A 20,674-nucleotide genomic window follows, 5' to 3' on the forward strand; every position below is an offset into this window, starting at 1 on the left:
ATCGAGGCCGGTATCACTCTGAGGTGGGAAGGTTCCTTAGTCCAGGAACCCTCTGGCTTCGGCTGCCCTCTTGGCCCTGGCGACGAGTTGTCGTTGGTCTTCCAGGTCCCCGAGGGCGAGCTTGGCCTCCCACGTTTCGAATAGGTGGTCTTCGTTTGCTTGTAGTGCTCTGTTTGCGTCCATTTCCGGCAGCATTTCGCTATCTTCATGCCACGGGCATTCCAAGAGCAAGTGTGCCAGGGTGTCGGGAACGTTGCAGAGTGGGCAGAGGTAGCTGTGGAGCGTCGGGTCGAGGCGGTGCATTATAGTTCCGTGAGTTTAAGTATTACTTTGTAGGCGTCTGAGGACCACGCTTTCTTCTTTGCCGAGGTTTGGGTGCGGTGGAGGGTATACGCGGCGCTCGAGCCTGTAGTGTTGCAATATCGCCGAATAGTTGTTGGGTACGGCTTCCACCTCATCTGCCGTGGGTTGGAGGGCGTGTGGGGCGAGGGGAGCCCGGCTGACGTGCTCGCGGGCAGCGGCGTGGGCCGCTTCGTTCCCCTCTAGTCCCTCGTGTCCGGGTACCCACGTTACGCAGGTGTACGGGAGCGGCGTGCTACGTCGTTGTAGTAACTTAAGTGCATCAGCCGAGATGCGGCCCCTCGAGAAATTTCTACAGGCGGCCTGAGAGTCGGTGAAAATGACTGCTGCGTCTGTGCATGTAGTGGTGGCGAGAGCGATTGCCGCTTCTTCCGCCGTTTCCGGGTTGCGTGCCTTGACGGTTGCCGATGCTAACTCGCGGCCTCGAGAGTCTACGACGCTGAGAGCGTACGCGTTTCAATGCGGATACTTGGCCGCGTCGGTGTAGCGGGCGTCTGGGTCTTGCTTGAATCTTCGTTTGATTGCGTTGGCTCTAGCTTGCCTTCTACTCTTGTGGTATATGGGATGCATGTTGCGCGGGATGGGTGCAATGCAGAGGGACTCTCGAACGTCCGATGGGGTTCGTTCTTTCTTGTCCGTGTCTGCGACGTACGTCCCACTGTAGTTCAGATGTCGGAGTACTGATCTCCCGGTGGGTGTAAGCTTGAGTCGTTCCAGTTGGCTGTTCTTGTGCGCTTCAGCGAGCTCTTGCCACGTGTTGTGGACGCCCATCTTAAGCAGACGTGTAGTAGACGCCATGGGGGGGGGGGGGGGGATCACAGGGCGACTTTGATTGCCTTCCTTATCATGATGTTGATCTTTTCGATCTCTGCGTTCTTTAAAGCCAAGTACAGCATGCCGTATGTGATGCGGCTGGTGAGCAGCGCTTGTGTTATTCTGAGCGTGTCTTGCACTTTGAGGCCGCTTCTTTGGCTTGAGATCCTCTTGACGAGGTGCGTGAAAGGATAATCTACCATTTAAGCTCAACTTCCCGTATCTCTTTAGTGTCCCTTTAATGGTCAGGCGTTTGGGAGCAGTGTTTGTTTCCTTAATGTCAACCTCAGTGCTAATATTATATTATGACTGGTGCCGTTACAAGGGAGCTTGGCATGAATTCGCGGCGCTGTGTGGCTTAGCACTCTTCGCTCACTGCACGCGCCAGCTGTAGAAGGCCTGCTGTGACACAATCGCGCATAAGTTGTGCTGCCAGCGCTCGACTTGCTATCCCACAGCACAGCTTTGCGCTGCTTTTCGATTGTCGTGATATGTCGCTACTAAAAAAGTCCTATGACAGTGAAGCCAACAGAGCCAATATGCACATTAAAAATAAAAGTCCGACAAAGTAGGCACAGCTGCTTGTGAACTGACTCCTAAATGTTCTACTTGCGTCTGCGTTAAATCTGTGTGCGTGTTTTCTTACGTCTTCATAGCGATGAGTCGAAGAACTAGATCAGCGTGTCGCGGTCGCAGCGACCTGACATTCCATTGCAGCACAAAGGGGCGAGGCTGCTGACAACTGATAAGCTTGTTTCCGGTAACACGTCTATTGAAGGCCGTCGAGGACTGGAACGAGGGCCTCCAAAAGTTGCGCTGCTGCTGATGCTGCTGGTGTCTGACGACCGGCGATTAGAGACCTGATGACGGTGACAAGCATCTTCAGAAGATTGACAAGTTGCGCCTCGTCGTTGGCTGTGACCGGTTTATGCACGGTGTTTCCAGTGTTCTCCACTGTGGTCGCTGTCTTTGTAGTGACTTGTTCCGACGATTTCGATGGCAGCGCTGGCCACGATGACTCCGAGAGGTTGAAGGTCCGCCCCTCTTCTTTTCGATGCGTTGTTTGTTTGGCATTCCTTGAACGCACTGTTTTTTGCTTAGTCGAGGCATTTCCAATCGCTGGACCGGCACTACGGAGACGCGTACTTGCATCTCCTGCTGCCTTCTTTTTGGCTTTCTCTTTTAGTGCCTTTTGTACGTCCTTCAATGAGGGACATCCTTTATCCGTTGCCAAATGTTCACTCCAGATGTTATAGCGCTTCAGGAAACTTACGTAAGGAAAGACGAATATCGACTGCCAGGCTTCATGGGTGTCCACAGTAACACTCGGTGCGCGGAACCAACCTGTGGCTCTTTCCAGTGTGTGGAGACGACGCATACGCGCAATGCTTCAAAAGCATCAGTGTACGTACGTGCTGACTTGGATTTCACGGTTCTTGACACTGATGACATCTGTGACGATGAGTTTGAGTGCACAGGTGTTACTGTGAGCCTCAAGGGTGTGACTACGACGGTGGCAAGCATTTACATCCGGCCTACACGTTCTTCAGATACCTCACTACTTGAGTGCTTAGTGTCTCGGTGTGGTGCGTCGTTTGTGTTATGCGGAGATTTTAATGCTCACCATCCGCGATGGTGTAGCCGCCCCCAAGACAATCGTGGCGCAGAAATGAACGAGCTTATTATCAGGAATGATCTGCAATTACTGAATGACGGTTCACCTACATTTATAGGTAGAGGAAAGGAGCATTCCACTATAGACCTTGCGATTTCAACGAGAGATGTGTGCTTAGCCTGGTCATGCGAAGCTGACCCGTGGGGCTCAGATCACCTGCCCATTTGGTTAACACCAACACATACTGCGGGCCGAGAGACTACCGTCTATACAGTGACAAACTGGGATAAGTTCCGTCAGCTTATCTCAGAGGCACCATCTCAAGACAGTCTGTTCAATCGGGTGAGTGAATGTTTACGACAAGCTACAATACAACGACGACGAAGTATCGGCAAACCAAACCCCGATCTTAAGCTTTTGCGGCTCCGCGCATGTCGACGCCGCGCTTATAGGCGGGCACAGCGCTCTAAACGACGCAGCGACTGGACTCTGTATAACCGCATTGATGCAGCCATACGGCGGCATACAAAACAGCTTCGTCGCAAGAGCTGGGCCGCCTTATGCAGTTCGCTGCATACTGGAAGTGGTTTTGGAAATGTGTGGCGCATACTAAAGGCTCTCCGCACTCCCGAAATCTGCAAGAACCCTACGGCTGCTTTGTGCATAGCGACTGGCCATTCACCAAAAGTTCTAGCGGAGGCATTTGCAGACCTTTTCGGCTCTCCTATGTCCGGTGACACCACAAATTCCGACCTTTCTTCTTTGACAAGTCAGAGTACTATGACTGCTTTATACGGTCCAGCGTGCCAGATGGACGAGGCAGACTTCACTCTTGAGGAGCTACGACACGCACTCAGCCTCTCCAAACGCCGCACTGCCCCAGGTGAAGACGGTGTGACGTATCAAGCATTACGGAACATTGATAACAGTTTTCATGACCGTATACTGGACGAGTATAATGAGGTATGGAGAACTGGTGTAATCCCTGCTGAGTGGAAATCGTCCGTGATAATACCAATTTTAAAGCCCGGGCGCCCTGCACGACACCTCAAGTCCTACCGGCCGATATCCCTAACATCAAATGTCATCAAGTTAATGGAGCGAATGGTCCTGTTTCGTCTAGAAGACAGGCTAGAGAAGTTAAATTTTTTCCCTGATGTGATGAGTGGTTTTCGTCGCCGCCGTTCAGCTCTGGACAGCATTTCAGACCTTGTCTCAACGCTTGAATGTGCTAAAGGAAACAAGCACTCCGCCTACATGCTCTTCCTAGACGTAAAGCAAGCTTTCGACTCGGTTCCGCATCAGGCGATTATTTTCGCTCTTCAAACCGCGGGAATTTCGGGTCGTCTGCTTCACTTTGTGTGCAATTTCCTATCGGAGCGCCGGATGAAAGTGCGCGTTGGAGCAATAACAAGTGAATCCCGCACTGTTAAGTGCGGTGTCCCACAGGGCAGCGTTTTATCGCCGCTTCTGTTTAACACAGTACTCGCCGCGCTTCCAAGTCGCTTGCCTCGAGACAGTGACCTCCCTGTGAGCATAGCTATCTATGCAGATGATATTGCTCTGTGGATAAGCGGCCCTTCGCACCTTGGCCCGCGGCTTCGTGCAAGCTTGCAAAGAGCTCTGAACGCGACTTCGGAGTACTTGGGTGAAGTTGGCCTGCAGATGTCACCTGCAAAGTCGGCTGCAATAGCATACCACCCTAAACAGCGCGCTCGTCGAACAATGAGCCGACTGTACCTTGACGAAACGCCGATACGCTGGGTGCTACAACACCGTTATTTGGGCTTAATTGTGGATGATCGCATCTCTTGGCGTCCTGCCATTAAATTCGTACGACACAAATCGCAGTCCATCCTTAAGTATGTGGTCGCCTTGACTGCTATAGGTGCTGGCTGTGACCAAACAACGGCTCTGCAGGTGTACCAATCATCTGTACTCTCAGGCATGATGTATGCGCTTCCATTCCTGAACGTCCCACCTAGTTTGATGGCCCAACTGGAACGTGATCATCGCGTTGCCCTTCGAATAATGCTGGGATTACCTCGTGAGGCGCAATCAGTTCCATTACTCACTGAAGCTCATCATTTACCTCTAAGGCTACAAGCAGACCAGAGAGCTCTATTTCATATAGAGCGTCTACACCGCGCATCGAATGGTCAAATGCTCCTTGATCGTCTGATTCACCGCCCGTTTTCTCGCATTGGAAAAATGGCAGCATTATTTATGAACATTACTGACATTTCTGAACATGATGCTTCAGTTACGCCTTCGCCGCCGCAAGACATCACCAAACACGTACTGCCCATTTACCTTACAATCCCTGACATACACAAAAAGTCTGATATGCCTGTTTCGGCTATATTCCAATTGGCTCAGTCGCACATGTTCGAGAAATTTCCAGATTACCTTCAAGTATTTACAGATGCATCTGTGCACAGTGACGGTCAAGGCGCCTCTGCAGCTTTTTTCTGCCCTTCAACTGAAGCACGACGTATATTTCATATACCCCATCCAGCCTCGTCAACAACTGCGGAGCTAGCAGCAATTAATGTTGCACTGAAATACGTGCAAGAGGAGTTAACCACACCGCCGAAGATTGTCATATTTACGGACTCCCGCGCTGCGCTTAGCAGATTACAACGCAGTCAGGTTGATTGCCCAATTGTGCGCAGCATTACAGACTCTGCCAACAAAATTTTATCACGTGGGGTATCTCTCGTTGCTCAATGGATACCTTCGCACGTTGGGATCGCCGGAAATGAAGAGGCTGATCGACTGAATTCAACTTGCACTCATAACGACTGCGCTTGCCCTGAAATTTTGTGCAAGCTTGATGACGCTCGCCTGCTGATTCGTCGCCACCTACTCAAGCAGCATCCAGACCAACGCGTCGCAAATGGAACGTTCCCGCCGCGTGTTCGCGGTCGAGGCTTGCCTCGTCGCGCTAGAGCGCAACTACTCAAGCTAAGGGTTGGCTGTGTTAATGTGCACGAACGTTTATACAGACAAGGACGGGTGACTAGTCCATCGTGTACGTCTTGCGGTGGCTGCGAGACACTTCAGCACCTGATATTGGAATGTCCCGCTTTCAGTGCGCAACGCAAATCACTAGTGAGGGACTACCATCTCCTTGGCCTGCGGTGTACGACTCTGGACGAATGTTTATACCCCAGTGGTTGTGCGTCTCGACGTGATCAAGCTCATCGTGCTCTCCTTACTTTTGTAGAAACAACGAACTTAGGGGCACGTTTGTAACCCAGCAACTATTTCTTTTATTTTACATTCTTTAGTAGCTTGACCTGCAGGGACGGGCCCTACTGTATGTTTTACTTTATTCATTGAGATTTGTCATCTCGCTCTTCCTTTCCTCCTTCCTCCCCTCCTTCCTATCTTTCCTTCTGTGTTTCTCTCGTCCTTTCCGAAGAGTAGGCAGGCGTTGTGCCCCTTCTGGTGGCAGTTGCCAGCCTTTGCTTCTCGCTTTCTCTTTCCTGTGTATATGTTTTCAAATCAAATAATAATAATAATAATAATTTTCTTACGTTTGTGTATATTTGTAATTTTCATCTTTTTGTATTTTAGATCTCAGTTTTCGCGCTCGCGTTTGTTTGCATGTGTGTGAATGTGTGAGTGCTTCCGTGTGTGTATGTGTTCATTCCTATTTATGTCCTTTTATTTTAGCGTTTGTTCTTGTAAGCATGCTGCAGCCGAATCTTTCTTTACAATTTCATTAACTCGTCTCATTCAAAGCACCAAGTCCTGTGAATAGCAGGGCTGGCCACTTCAATGTCATTAAAGCCTTTCTCTCTGGTCTACCTTGCCTCCTCAGTCTGCCATCTTGCTTTGTTTTCTCCTACAATTCTGACCTTGCTTTTTGTGCTGTTGCCGCAACCTGATTAATCAACTTGCACTAAAGGAAGTTCTATCAGCTGCGACAACAGAAACATTGACAGATACAAAATGTTAAAAGCATCACGTGGCTTGCACAGTTACTTCGTCTCTTACACCTGTTAATGTGTTTATGCATCCGTGCATACGTCAGCTTGCCAGAAGTGCACATGAAAGGGCCGCCATATTGTGAAACAGCACCTTGCTATGTTGTTGCGTTCAGTCTTGATAAACAGATGGTTTCGCTGCTCGTCACATGTGGTGGTACACATGTATAACATTGTACAGTGGGGTATCACTTCCTGTCTTGACGCTTTCATTATTACAAACGGAGTTTTCTAGTGAATGGAGTCCATGAAAGCAGTGCTGTGAGAACTTTTGCAACTTTCACCATTTATTACTTCACCAATATCACTTTCTAAGTCTGTCCGTCACTTTGCCTACGGCTTGTAATGAACAAAGTGACTCACTAAAACACGTTCAACTTTGCTGAGCATTTTTTCGGTACGTAAATATGACAAAAAATGCTAGCAAAGTTAATAGCGTTAAGAATTGTGCTTGCATTCGCGTGAAGGCCCGTTTATAGTCCGACATTATGGGCGCGTGGGCCAGCGTCGTTTGCGGCCAGTCACGCTACGCCGGTTGCGCTGCTCCAGCCGAAACGCCGTCTCCTCTATTGACCCTTTTCGCGGCGATCCCGTGGACGCTGCCTTGTTTGATCACGTGGTGACGCGTCCATTGCTTGCCTCAACTGCCTCTGTTGCCTCCTTGTTTACAATGTAAGTGTATGACGCCGGCGCGGCTTAGAAATCCTCTGTTTTCGGAGATATCGTAGACGGTGACTAGGTGGACGACGTGAAGCTTTGATCACAGCTTCATAGAACATGCAAAAGTGCTTTCGGAGCTGATTAAGCTATGTCCAAACGGCGCAAGCAGCGTATATGGTGCTTGTTCTAAAAGCGGGGCTAAATTCAAGCTATCCAAGCTTTCCGATTATGAATTCATTCAGGATTACTGTGTTTTTCTCTTTGTTCTTTATTCGGCAAGTATTTTGAAGCAGTGGCTTGTCAGTTTCTGACTCAGTGAAGTTCCTCGGTGCGGCCACTGTCTGATTATTTTCTGCCTAATCATTCACTGGTGTGCTCAGTTCCGATGTTTGTTCTTGCTGCGCACAAGGCTTGAAACGTAGCTGTTTTGTAGATTGGGTAGCTTGTAGCAAATATATATATATATATATATATTACAGCTAGTAACTCGCTTACTCTTGTGGACCGTCACGAAACATTCAGCTTCGAGCATTCGTGCGCAATAGGTGTAGTCCGTCATTTATTGTGCGTATACAGTGCGCATATATTCAAGTGTGCGCCCATTCACTTATTTTTGATACGTTGGCGATAGAGTGGGCGTAAGTTTTCCTGCCATTTGGGACAAATGTGTATAGATAACGTGCGCGAAACTTACTATGACAGGAAGCGGCGCTACTCCCTTTGTCATTGTTTAACGAGTGGTACTCACTCTTGCCGACGGTCTGGGGATGAAGCCCTTTATTTGAAGTTTAGCGATACAAGGCTGGCGGATGAGCAAACTTCTGTATCCTCGAGGAAATCCGTACGTTACGAAGTGCCGGTAACACGTTCGGACAGTTGAAGCAGCGGTCCGCGAACTTGGCCACACAGATTCATTATGTTCCTTAACATGCCAGTCACTATTCTTGCAGCCAACTACTGCACACGTCTTCAATCCACATGATTCAATCTAGCATGATTGGAGCACAGTGTGTTAGCGAAAACTCAGTTGCATTTCCGACAGCTGATCGCACAGAAGCAAGGTAGAAGCGGTAATGGTTTCGTATCGTGCGCGGTCGCTGAGGAGAGGTATGGTGCGCCGCGGTGAGCGCCATCACGTTTCTCTAAAACAAACTGCTCCGCGAAAAGGGTCAATACTCCAACGCGCGCGCCGTCGGCTGTTACCTTCGGAGCATGCGCAGAACGATCCGAAGCCCGCGCGCCGCTTTGAACGGCTGTTTGCAACCGTCTGCGAAGCAGGGGTACAGTGGCAGGGGCAAAGCGGCGTGGGCGCCTTCATTTCTTCGCGCGAAATGCATTGTGGGTCGGCGCAGTCGACGCGACCAGCGCGCCAATGGGTCAGGAGCCAATTCGGCGCCGGGCGCGCGGAAGCCGCCGGTTACGTTGGCTGCGCCAGTGCGCCCGACTATAGAGGGGGCCGTTTTCGCCAACGTGACGTAGGGTGCACTCGCGCGCGTGCGCGCTCACGTTACGTCGGACTGTAAACGGCCCTTTACTTGCCTGAGTCAGACCAATAGATTAAAAATTGGCAATGACAACACTTCAATTTTCAGTGCAGACTGCTAACGGAGCCATTAAGCGTTCTTCGACTACTGCCATTTCACTATGGGGCGCGTGAAACTCAACGGTGGCTGCCTGAATGAGCATTTTGGGCCTCACAAAGCTAATGATGTTTTATATTTGTTCTCTTATTTGCATTACTTGTGTGAGCCAGATAACCAAAATAAGCAATGCAGCCACATGAATGTGCTTTGGCGTGCAAGCTGCTAAAAGTGGCTGTCGGTTTCATGTTGATTACTGCTATTTCAGGAGCACTGGCTATGACATGACAGTGATTTCCAGTGGAGACTGCTGACAGAACCATAAAGCGTGCTCTGACTACTGCTATTTCTCTATGGGGCGCGTCAAACTCGACGGTGGCTGCCCGAATGAGCATTTTCAGCCCGCCAACGATAATCAGGGTTAACAATAATGTTTCAATTCAGATATGCCAGCATTTAAACGTGTTTCTATGCCACTTCTTAAATCGAGCACGATGTGTGCAGGACGTTGCTTATCAGAATTGATCGTCTATTATAAGAAATATGTCATCACTGGAACTGATTATTTATTTGAGAGGTCAAAAAATGAATGGTTGGCTGTTGCGAACCCACCGGCCAAAGTTTGGTAGCCCTAAAAAGGGCTGTTCTTTCGTTAATAAGAACCCGTTATGCTTTGTCGAGTGGCTCAATGCCAAACAGCTCGCAGTCGGAGTCGCTTTCTTCAGTGTCATTTTCACCCAGCTGGATGATGATGGGTTGAATGTGCTCACTCCCAGACGTGTCAAGTCTGAACATTGCCTCCAAGTCCATCACGTGCTGAATGCTCTTCCTCCAGTCTTCCGCCGTTACTTCCTTGATTTGCTCCCTCAAGATGGCGTTGACCGTGGACAGCTTGAAGTCTCTGTTGTCCGCAGCGATGTCATTTTTGACCTTAGTCCACACAAGGTCAATGGGATTAAATTCGCAGTGATACGGCGGGAGCCTGAGTACAATGCAACCGGCCCTTATAATATGCGAAGGCGAAGTGGTAACATTATATAGGAAGACTCAGAATGGACGCCCGGCTGCCTTCCGGTGAAACAGGTGCCGAAAGAAGTTTTCGCAGTTATACGGTACCGCTGTACAGCACGGGCAGAGAGGCCAATAAAGTTACTTCGCCAACACGGACCGCCTCGGCCGCCCGAACGATCACCTCTCCAGGCGGCAAATGATTTGGCTCACGTACTGCGTGAGCAAAAGCAAAAGCTTCTGAAGGAGATGACCTGCGACTTGTTTCCTCTATCGGAGCACGCCATCGCCTAATGGAGGAACTACAGCCGCGAGGTCGCGAGGGACGATGAAAGTCCAATGAAACTGGAGGCGTGCCTTCGGACAAACTTTGTTTTGCTTCAATTAGTTCTTTCATCTTGGGGCGTCGCCCGAGCTCGTGGAGATCCCGAGTTTCGCCAAACTTGGCGCATCCTGCATAGCACCCGAATTTAACTATTCCAAATGCCATTTTGGATAAACAGCGAAGTCAAATTTCTTGGCCACATTGTCAGTGCTGCTGGTAAGCATCCTGTTCCTGCTAATATAAACGCAGTCAAGAACTTTCCTGTAGCTTGCTCATCAAAAGATATGCGCAGCTTCGTGGGCTTATGCTTCTATTTTCGTCGGTTTGTTGATTATCTTGCGGATATTGCCCGGCCGCTGAACGACCTTCTCAAGAAGGACACTGCGTTCTTTTGGGGCGGTGACTAAGCCGACGCCTTCTACTCCATCATCCGCTTGTTGACAACGCTTCCGATATTAGGCCATTTTGATCCATCTGCACCAACGCAAGTTCACACAGATGCCAGTGGCCATGGCATAGGTTCTGTCCTCGCCTAACAGCAAAACGGAAATGAGCGCATCTTTGCCTACGCCAGTCGCCTCTTGTTTTCTTCAGAGCGCAATTTGAACAGCAGAGCTGTTTAAGCTTGGCAAAATTCCGTTGTGCAACGCTAAAACTGGTTGAACGAGGAGGAGCGAGCGCCGCGCTCTCCTCCTCGGTCAACCTCTTTCCACCTCGCTTGCGCACTCCTCTCTCGAGAGCATAGCGCGCGCGGCGCTCTATGCTTGCGAGACTTAAAGCTTTAGCGAGAGTGGAGCCTGCAGATTGACGTCATAGCTCCGCCCAGCACGTGTTCAGGAGAGTCACGTTACCGCGCTAATGAAAGCGTGCGCGTTGCGGCGGCCAGGCATTTCTCCGCTCTACCGATATACGGCTCGACCTAAGCGCACCTTGACGCCGGAAGAAGAGGCTGCCCGACCACACAAGCGCCTTAAGCCACGCGGGAAAGGAATCGCCACCTGCCTGCCGATCCAGCCTACCTCGCCAACAAAGCCGCCTATATGCGACGTCGCCGAGCCGATCCGGAATACCGAGAATGAGAGAATCAAACTAAGCGTCAACGCCCAGCCTTCCTATGATAGCCTACCCTTGCCCTGATAGCCCATCCTTGCCTAGAAAGACCCGTTAAGCCTACATCAACCAGTTGCTAATAGTTACATTACAAAAGACGCTTCTTCGACACATTGCTAATATCGAACCCCGATCAACAACAAAAGCATTGTCACATACATATCAAATCGTATGGGTAGATCGATACTATGAATATCGTCTATTTTGCAGGAAAACAATGTAGAGATTTTCTTTCATCGCTAGCGACCTTGCAACACCATGACATACCTGTGCATCTCAGAAACCCTGAACCTTGGCTCGTACCGCGCTTTCGTACCGAATATAAGTTGCAATCTATTAAAATTCTAAATAATCATGTTCATGCTAATAATTTCTCTCGTAAACAGTTGAAGATGTATTTCGTTAACCTGTAAACATATATATTCATGTATAGCAATGTATATAACATGACCATGTTTTTGTCTTTTTTTTTTGTTTTGTTTTATTTGTAAAAAATGTCTGTTGTTGAATTTTACAAATCCTGTCATAAGCATGCATCTGAGTTGTAAATTTGTTTAGTTTATGTCTTTGTTTAGTAAATTTTTTGCTTTAGTTTTATACCAAAAAATGTTACTGTTATCGCTCTGCCATGTGCAACGCCTCCTGGGTCCAGTCAAGCTGCTGACAGCAGCTTTTAGCCCCAGAGGACGTTTCTAGTCTGTACTAGAAGAAGAATAAACTTGAACTTGAACTTGAACGTCGCCCAGCTCCGCTATTTCTTCAGACTTGGCACGGCTAGTGTCAAGCTGGCCTGCAAATTTCCTAATTTCATCCCCCCACGTAGTTTTCAGCCGCCCCCGAGACTCATTTTGCTGGAGAAAAAGGCCACAAACAGTCGTGCACTTCCGTATTAGATGTCGATGAACCACTAGAGATCAACATAATCTACTCTTCCACTGCAGCATGCCTAATAATGGGATTGTGGCTTTCGCACGCCAAACCTCTCCTTCATATTTTGTTTTATGTAAAAATGAAGTTCGTTTTAGTAGCCAAGGTGAAAATTTTCGCCTTGGCATTCCTTTATTCGTTTGACGTACACAGAACGACGACGCATTGCCGCCTGATTTCTCTGGTGCGATTACGTTCAGCAAGCACCGATTATTTTCGTTTCCTCGAACGTTGATTTGCATTTAAACCTGAATAACAAGCAAGAAAACTCTCTAGGAGAATCTGCATTTAGGAATTTCAAGCAGTCTTGCTACTCGCATCGACAGCTCGCTGACACATTTTGATGGAGAAAAAAGCCACAAGCGGTCGTGGACTTCAGGATTAGGTGACGTCTATGACCGCTAAGAGATCAAGATAGTCCAATCTTCCACTACGGCATGCCCAATATGATTGCGGTGTTTGTACGTCAAGACGCCCTTGGTTAGGAAAATCTTCAGCTTTTCATTGTTTTTAAATGTTTGACGCACACAGAACGATGAGGTATTGCCGGTGGATTTGACTGGCGTGATTAGGGTCAAGAAACGCCATTTTTCGTTTCCTTAAGTGTTGATTTGCATTTAAATCTCAATAGTAAGTAAAAAAAAAATTCTCTCGGAGATCCTGCATTTCTGAATTCCAAGCAGTCTTCCTACTCACATCGACAGATGTGAGATAGACAGACTGGAAACCTTTAGGCGCCATGAAAGGGATGCCACCCACGGCAGGGGGCGCATGAGCAGCTTCCAAAGAAAGCTTAGACAAAGAAGGCGGCTTCGTTGTTTTACCTAATGGTACTTTTAAAGACAAAGCTGTCATTGCCAATAACAAGAATTTCGCCCACGAAAAAGTCCGGACATCACGAGTTAAGAAAAAGTTTCTTCGTTTCTGCGAAGATAACCACCTAAACAACTTGCAAAAAAAGCACAGAAAAAAGCAAAAATGAATCGCTTGCTGTGTTTTTAGCTAAAACGCACAAGCTGGATATCCCGTTTAGGGCTATCGTCAGTAAACGTGGCACTTGGCAACCCCAGGTTAGCCGTTTTTGGTTGAATTGCCTCAAGCAACTCAAAGTCGATGATCGTTTTTTAGTTACTTACTCCGACGATATCGTCAGTTTTTTTTTCGTGATAACCATAACATTCGTTTAGGCCTCTCCGTAGATATGGAAGAATTATTTTACTGTATACCACATCGCCAATTGTTTGTTGCTATCAAAGCAAGCATAGATGCCGGTAGCGAATTGGAATTTCAGACTGCAATTGGTCTTAGTTCTGACAGTTTTCTGGCCTTATTGGAAGCGTATCTCAAAAGTACGTTTATTCTTTTTGACAACCAACTATTCTTACAAAAGAAGGGCATATGTATTGGTTCGTGCTTAGCGCCTTTTCTATGTGACCTATTTCTTTCTGAAATGAATATAATCCTTGACAACTGCTTTAAGAACACACATGTGATAAAATTTTTTAGATATGTAGACGATTTTTTAATCCTTTTGCAAGAACAGTGTTCCTCAACTGACAATGATAAAATCAGCACAGTTTTAAGCCTTTTTAAACTTCATGGCAATGGCTTATCTTTTACCCACGAGATTCCGGTTAACAACGTGCTGCAGTTTTTAGATTTAAACCTGATGTTTTTAAAACAAGCAGCTATTCACCACGAGCTTAGAAAGAGCTTCTACCGTACGATTCTGCCGACTCGAAAATTATTAAACGAGGGATCGCAACAACCTGCCTGGGGTCTGCGCTTCAGGAATAGTGTGTTCACAGGATCAAGACGAGTTTTGACAATCAGATTGAGCGGATTATAAAAGCCGGCTACCCTCGCTCATGGCAATGGCTGATCTTTTACCCGCGAGATTCCGGTTAACAACATGCTGCAGTTTTTAGATTTAAACCTGATGTTTTTAAAACAAGGTGTCTGTTGGAGCTATTCACCTAAAGCACTGCACGGGCCGATGTTTTCAGCCCGGACCCGGCCCGGGCCCGATTTTACATCGGGCTGCCCGCCTGAGCCCGACCAAAAGATTTATGGCGAGACCCGGGCCCGGCCTGGGCCCGAAAATAATCAACGTTACCCGCCCGGCCTGGCCCACCACCCCTTTACCTTAGGCCCGAGCCCGGCCAGAGCCCGGCTCGAAACCGGCCCGAAGCCCGCGCGAGACCGAAAAAACCACCAAGTGGCATTTAAAAAAATAAAATAAAGAAGAGAATTAAATGAATTTATTCTTAAGGCATAAATACACGTCATATGCAATTATGAACACCATTTGAGCGGCCTGAACGCAAATACCAGCGCACGAGGTAGTACGAATGACCCTGCCGAGCAGTTTCGCCAGCAGTTTCCAACGGCGCGACTTTGATGCGGCCCAATCCACTTCTATCGCCACGCCGCCACAGTAGTTTTCCACGTCGGGCGCCTCACTGCAAAGCTTGCGCCGGCACAGCCGCTCGTCCCACTCAACCGTATTCTAGTACACTTTATCCGAAGCGCAGCCACTACAGGTCGTGAGCACAGCGCATGGATGGAGTAAATGGAGAAAGAAAGCTTCTCGCTCCTCCATGGTGCAGCGTAATGCGCTGCTGCTAGGCCGCTGGTTGAGAACATGCGTGCAATCATGGATGAAAGCAGTGCCATATTTCAGCCGCGTGACGAATTATCTTATCTTACGAGTCATTGTTTTACCAATTCGCCTTTGAAGAATGAGCAAGTCGCGAACGCGCTTACATCGCAATGAAATCATTAATTACATTGATTTAGGTAAGGAATACAATGACATCTTTTGGTTTGAGGCAACTTCGGTCTTTCTGGATTTTTACATTCTGTTGAACAGCGCAAAATACGACGGAAGAAGAAAAGGGAAGTACGCAGGAGTAGCACTGCTAGCTTCCACCTGCGCTGGGGCAACAGGTTTTTCAGAGTCGAGACGCGCGAGGATAAGTCGCTGCACGTTATATGCACACCACCAGAAAGTCCGAGCCCGGCCTGGGCCCGCGTCGAAATACCCGAGCGCGGCCAGGGCCCGGGTCAAAAAGTCCATGCCGCGCCCGAGCCCGGCCCGAGCCTGTGAAAAAACTGCCCTATACCTGGCCTGACCCGGCCCACGGGCCGGGCCGGGCACGGCCTCTCGGTCTAAGCCCGAGCCTGTGCAGTGCTCTATATTCACCACGTGCTTAGAAAAAGCTTCTACCATGCGATTCTGCCCACTCAAATATTATTAAACGAGGGATCGCAACAACCTGCCTGGGGTCTGCGCTTCATAAATGGTGAGTTCACAGGATCAAGACGAGTTTTGACAATCAGATTGAGCGGCTTTTAAAAGCCGGCTACCCTCGCTCGGTGTTGACGTCAGTGGGGAATCTTTGCTCCAGAGGCTGATAGGCCACAAAAAGCCTAAGGTGGGCGCTGAAGTCGCGCGCAACGCCCGAAAAAAGGCACAAGGGGCGCCGTACCTTCACAAGGTTAGCCACAACCTTAAGAAGGTGGCGAACGGGTACGGAGTATCTGTGGTTTTCTCCGCCCCGAACAAGCTGGCCGGTCTCTGCCCTCGAATCACGGGTGGCGCTACGAACAGGTGCACAGTACAGCACGTTCAGCGTTACGTGCATTGCTCCACTTGAGCGGTTTATCTCATTCCCCTCAGCTGTGGCAAGTGCTACATTGGGCAAACGGGCGCTGCGTCAACGACCGAATGAGAGAGCACGCAAGTAATTTAAAGAAGGATACCACCGCGCACTTGTCTGCGCATTGCAGGTCTTGTCCCGAGTGAACCGCTGTCTTTTGATGTCATGATCCTAGGCAAAAGCCAGAACAAAATCGCTCGTGAACTGTTAGAGGCCTATCACGTCCAAATCAATGGTTTAGCCTGCGTTAGTCAAACAACTGTTACACTTTATGATTCGGAAATGAGATTGCTTAGCATATAATCTGACTACACTGCTTTCGGCTGACTGGCGCCCTTTGGGTGCTCTATGCGTTTGCGCATGCGTATGTTTGTGCATATATAGGATGCCCTGCTTCGCAATAAAGTTGTGAGTGTAGCTCTCGTATTTCCTTTCCTCTCGCCTCTCATTGTTGCCTTATATTTCGAGTTTTGCGCTACTGAGTATCATGTTCATTGCAGCTGACTTTGGGCATCACCCTGTGGCTGCTGGTCATTCACTGGTCTTGATGTACCACTAGTGCAAGCTGTCCACAGTTTTAGGGGTGAAGCTCCTTAGGGTCGAGCCTTGTCCGCCGTCGCGCCGTCGTGTCATTGTAGCCACGCTAGTACTCGCCGCTCCCGCTAGAGGCGCAGCTGTGCTCTCTTTCTCTTTCGCCGCCCATTCACTGGTCTTGATGGTCTAGCTCCCGTTGAGTGCAGCTCAAGTTTTTTTTTCGAGCCGTTTAATCGAAATCTATGGTTGCCGACCAGAGTTCGCTTACGAGCCCCTGATCTGTTTAGCTGATAGTTATTCTCGCGCAGAATGGACGCATATAAATTTCATTGCTATACATTGAAACTGAACATCGCCACCTTAGAGGCCGCGCAATTAAGTTTGCAGTGAAATTCAACAGTGATCGTACCGTTTCATAACGAATTAGAGAAGTGCCCGATGCTTTCGCTCGCATCCGCAAATTCCCACATCGTTTAGGAATGTAGCATAAAAGTGAAACCATGGCATACTGATTCCGGACTCTGTGACACATTAATGCACGTTTGTACATCTATTGTGAAGTTTGCGCCAACAACAAAAACGACGACACTGCTTTTTTTTCTATTACTTATCTCAAAGTCGCCGGTGAACAAGTGAAATGTCATCAAAGACCGCTAATAAAACACGCAGGCACTTTGGTCATATTAAAAAAATAAACTTGATTTAAATTTAGGTTTAAGGGTAGCTGTCCAGTGCCAAGGTGACGTGAGAAGGCAAGGAAATGCTACTACAGTAGACACGTCAGCGGTTGCGGGCAAGCAGGATAAATCGATTTATCCGTTCAAGGTACGATACGATACGTCTCTGCAATTTCCGAAGAATAAACACAATGCAAATTTGTAAAGCGGACTACATAATCAGGGCGTGCAGAAGCAGAGCCGCATTAAAGCGCACCGTACGGTCTAGGCTACACTAGGGAAGCGGCCATACGTCAAATCAACACTTCTGTGCCCACCGCGGTGTCTTTGCTGCAATGACATTGCTCGAAGTCGCGGGTTCATTCCTGAACCGCGGCAGCCACATTGCGACTGGGGCAAAAAGAAAAAAAAAACGCTCGGGCACTTTCATTTCAGGACACGTTAACGAACACCCTGGTGTCAAAACTCATCGGGAGCCCGCTACTACGGCGTGCCTCGTAATCGGATTGTGGTTACGGCACGTACAGCCCCTTAATGTATTTAAAGCTAAATTGTGCCACGATGCGATGTGCCATGTATGCAATTATATCCTCAGCCCTCACAGAGGTTAAGAAGTATGGTGCACTACAACGCCTTGCGCGCACACCTCCTCCTGTGTGTTCTGTGTACTACGCTGACAAACAACAGTGGTGTACGCAAGTTAACGTATAACGTCAACTCATCGCTCTCGTGTTGGGCTAAACGTTGAAACAATAAAACATTCGCCTCCCACATCACCTATATTTATCGTCAGTCACAGCAAACAGCACGGAAAGCTTCGTTTACAACAAATCCCAAAGTGCGTGTTACCTGTATATTTCTCCTGTGTGGACATAGAGCCCATGAGTTGCATTTATAAAACAATTTAGGCATATGCGAACTACTTGTTCTTGTAGAGATTTACTAGCTTCGTGTCAAAATTGGTGTAAAATGTCCGTTTCTTTCTGGCCCACACGTTGTCTACTGTTCTGACGCCGTCTGTAATTTCACATCGTTGGTGCTGGCATAGGTGCTGGAATGTCAGTAACATTTTTTTACCGCGTGACATTTGTTTAGATATAACTGCCTCATTGCAGTATTAGCAACAATTTTTTAGGAATTTAGCAAATTGCAACGGCATCTTACGCCAGGCGATTTCAGTATAGCCGCAACGTTTTCGTTGATACAGTCACTGGCAGAAATAACACAACCCAGCCATGGTAATATTATTCTACCTATGGACGTCTTCGGAAAGGCAGTTATATTATTCAATTTTGTCATAGATAATGACTCTAGATAACTTCAAGAGAACGTTTCACGATGGTTAAGTAATATGTGCAAAACGAGCACTTACGGTAGAAATGAAAAAGAATTTTCTCTATTTGCCTTCTATAACTATCCTTCTTTCACTTGCACCCATATCTATGAATGTTCTATGTAGTGAGAGATCATGAGAACAAGCGTGCCCTTTCTTGCGGTGCAGCTGTGAATGCCTAAGCTAAGAATGTAGTACCAAGACAATGGAAATCCGATACAGAACGGCATGTGGGATGCCATTCTCGGTTTAGCATGCGTGTACAGAACTTCGTATATGGTCTAGAAATCGGCGAACTAGCAGTCATAAAAAAAGCAGAAAATATGAGGATCGTAAAATATTAGGCCTCGTATGTGACAATATTAAATATGGGGCTTTACGTGCCAAAACCACGATCTGATTATGAGACACGCCGTAGTGGGGGACTGCGGAATAATTTCGACCACCTGGGGTTCTTTAACGTGCACCTGAATATAAGTACACGGGTGTTTTCGCATTTCACCCCCATCGAAATGCGGCCGCCATTGCCGCGATTCGATGCCGTGACCTCGTGCTCAGCAGCCCGACACCATAGCCACTGACAAACCACGGCGGGTGTATGTGGCAATCTATTTACCCATCTAGATCAATGCACGTCCTATGAAGTAAACTGTAGGAGAAGGAGCACTGAAGAGACCGAGGTTGTTAGTCAACACCATAAGAAGCCAATACATAATGACGCCAAAGAAGCCACACCGGAAGGTATTGGTCCATGTTTTTCTTTTTTTGTGAACTGTCGAAATCATCAGCTAAACGGAAATGAATATGGACGAAAAGGCATCTGGCCAATGGTGAAAGCAAGAAATATAAGTAACGCATAATGTAATGTGTCATAGAATCGTACGTACTTGCAGATGTAGAACCTTGAAAATAATAAAGGATCAATAATTATAGGGAACCTGAAATAAAGAAATCGGATATGGGTAGATAACGACAGATCTGAGAACTTAGATTTCATGCAAAGAATGTAAAATTAAGGAGTCATATATCAGAATATAGTGCCAGATATGGAACCTTACTTATTTCTTGGTGCATGAGGTTTTTGATTTACGGAGATGTACAGAGCGGTCCACTGTTAAAGGGAACACACGAGCGCGTGGCGTCGGCTGCAACGAGCTTTGCGCAGGCGCAGCGTGTTTCACGCAGGCGCAGTGAGCGCTGTGGGCGTTGCTCTTTCGTCATCTGCTTCCGTCTGCCGCAGCCCTTCGGATCGTCGCGAAGCAAGCAGCTCGCGTAGTTTGTATTTCAAAGCAGCCACTTGTCTTCCAGCTGGAAGGAAAGCGACTGGATTGATCTATAATCAGATAAATGTCCCCCAGCACATCAGCAGAAATGATACTGTCACCGTCTTTTCTTGGCCTTCGTGTTTCATAAAGAATTGCCCGCGTCAGAAAAAGGTTTCTATGCACGACGGTTACTATGATTCCGCGATGGTTCGAGTGGTAGCGCTTTAAAAATGAATATTCTCATTAACGGCAGTTGTGGACTCTTTGTTCAGCCTACGCACTACAGCGACTGGAATATGCATTAGTGCACATGAGATGGACACTACACGAAGAAAACAACTCTAATATAGCTCTGCCACCAAGAGACGTTCATAAAAATATGTTTGTCTTTTAAGTTGAAAGAGCTAAAATATAGGTGAGGTAATAGATTTCTTCGTCTAATTTTCTTTCAGCTTTGCAACGGTTGGCTGTCAGTGTGTGCCCATGCTGTCTGAGGCCAACATTACAAACGCGCGAACGACTTCCTTCGCAACCATCCGAAGCGCGACAGCAAACGGTAGCAGACGATCAAAGAGGACCGCCCACAGCGCTCACTGCGTCTGCGCGATACTCGTTGCAGCCGCAGGCCAGCGGTGGCGCCGAGCAGACTGCATGCGCTCCGGTGTTCCCTTTAACCGGGGACCGCTCTGTACATTACATTCGATGCATGCTAATAAAAAACTATTTAAAATTAAGAAACGAAGAAACACATTGAGGAAGTTCTCCATTTCTTACTTATGTTCAACTGCAAGTCAACTTTAAGATAGACGA

Source organism: Dermacentor silvarum, chromosome 5 (genome assembly GCF_013339745.2).
Source record: "Dermacentor silvarum isolate Dsil-2018 chromosome 5, BIME_Dsil_1.4, whole genome shotgun sequence".
In the NCBI taxonomy this organism is placed as follows: Eukaryota; Metazoa; Arthropoda; class Arachnida; order Ixodida; family Ixodidae; genus Dermacentor; species Dermacentor silvarum.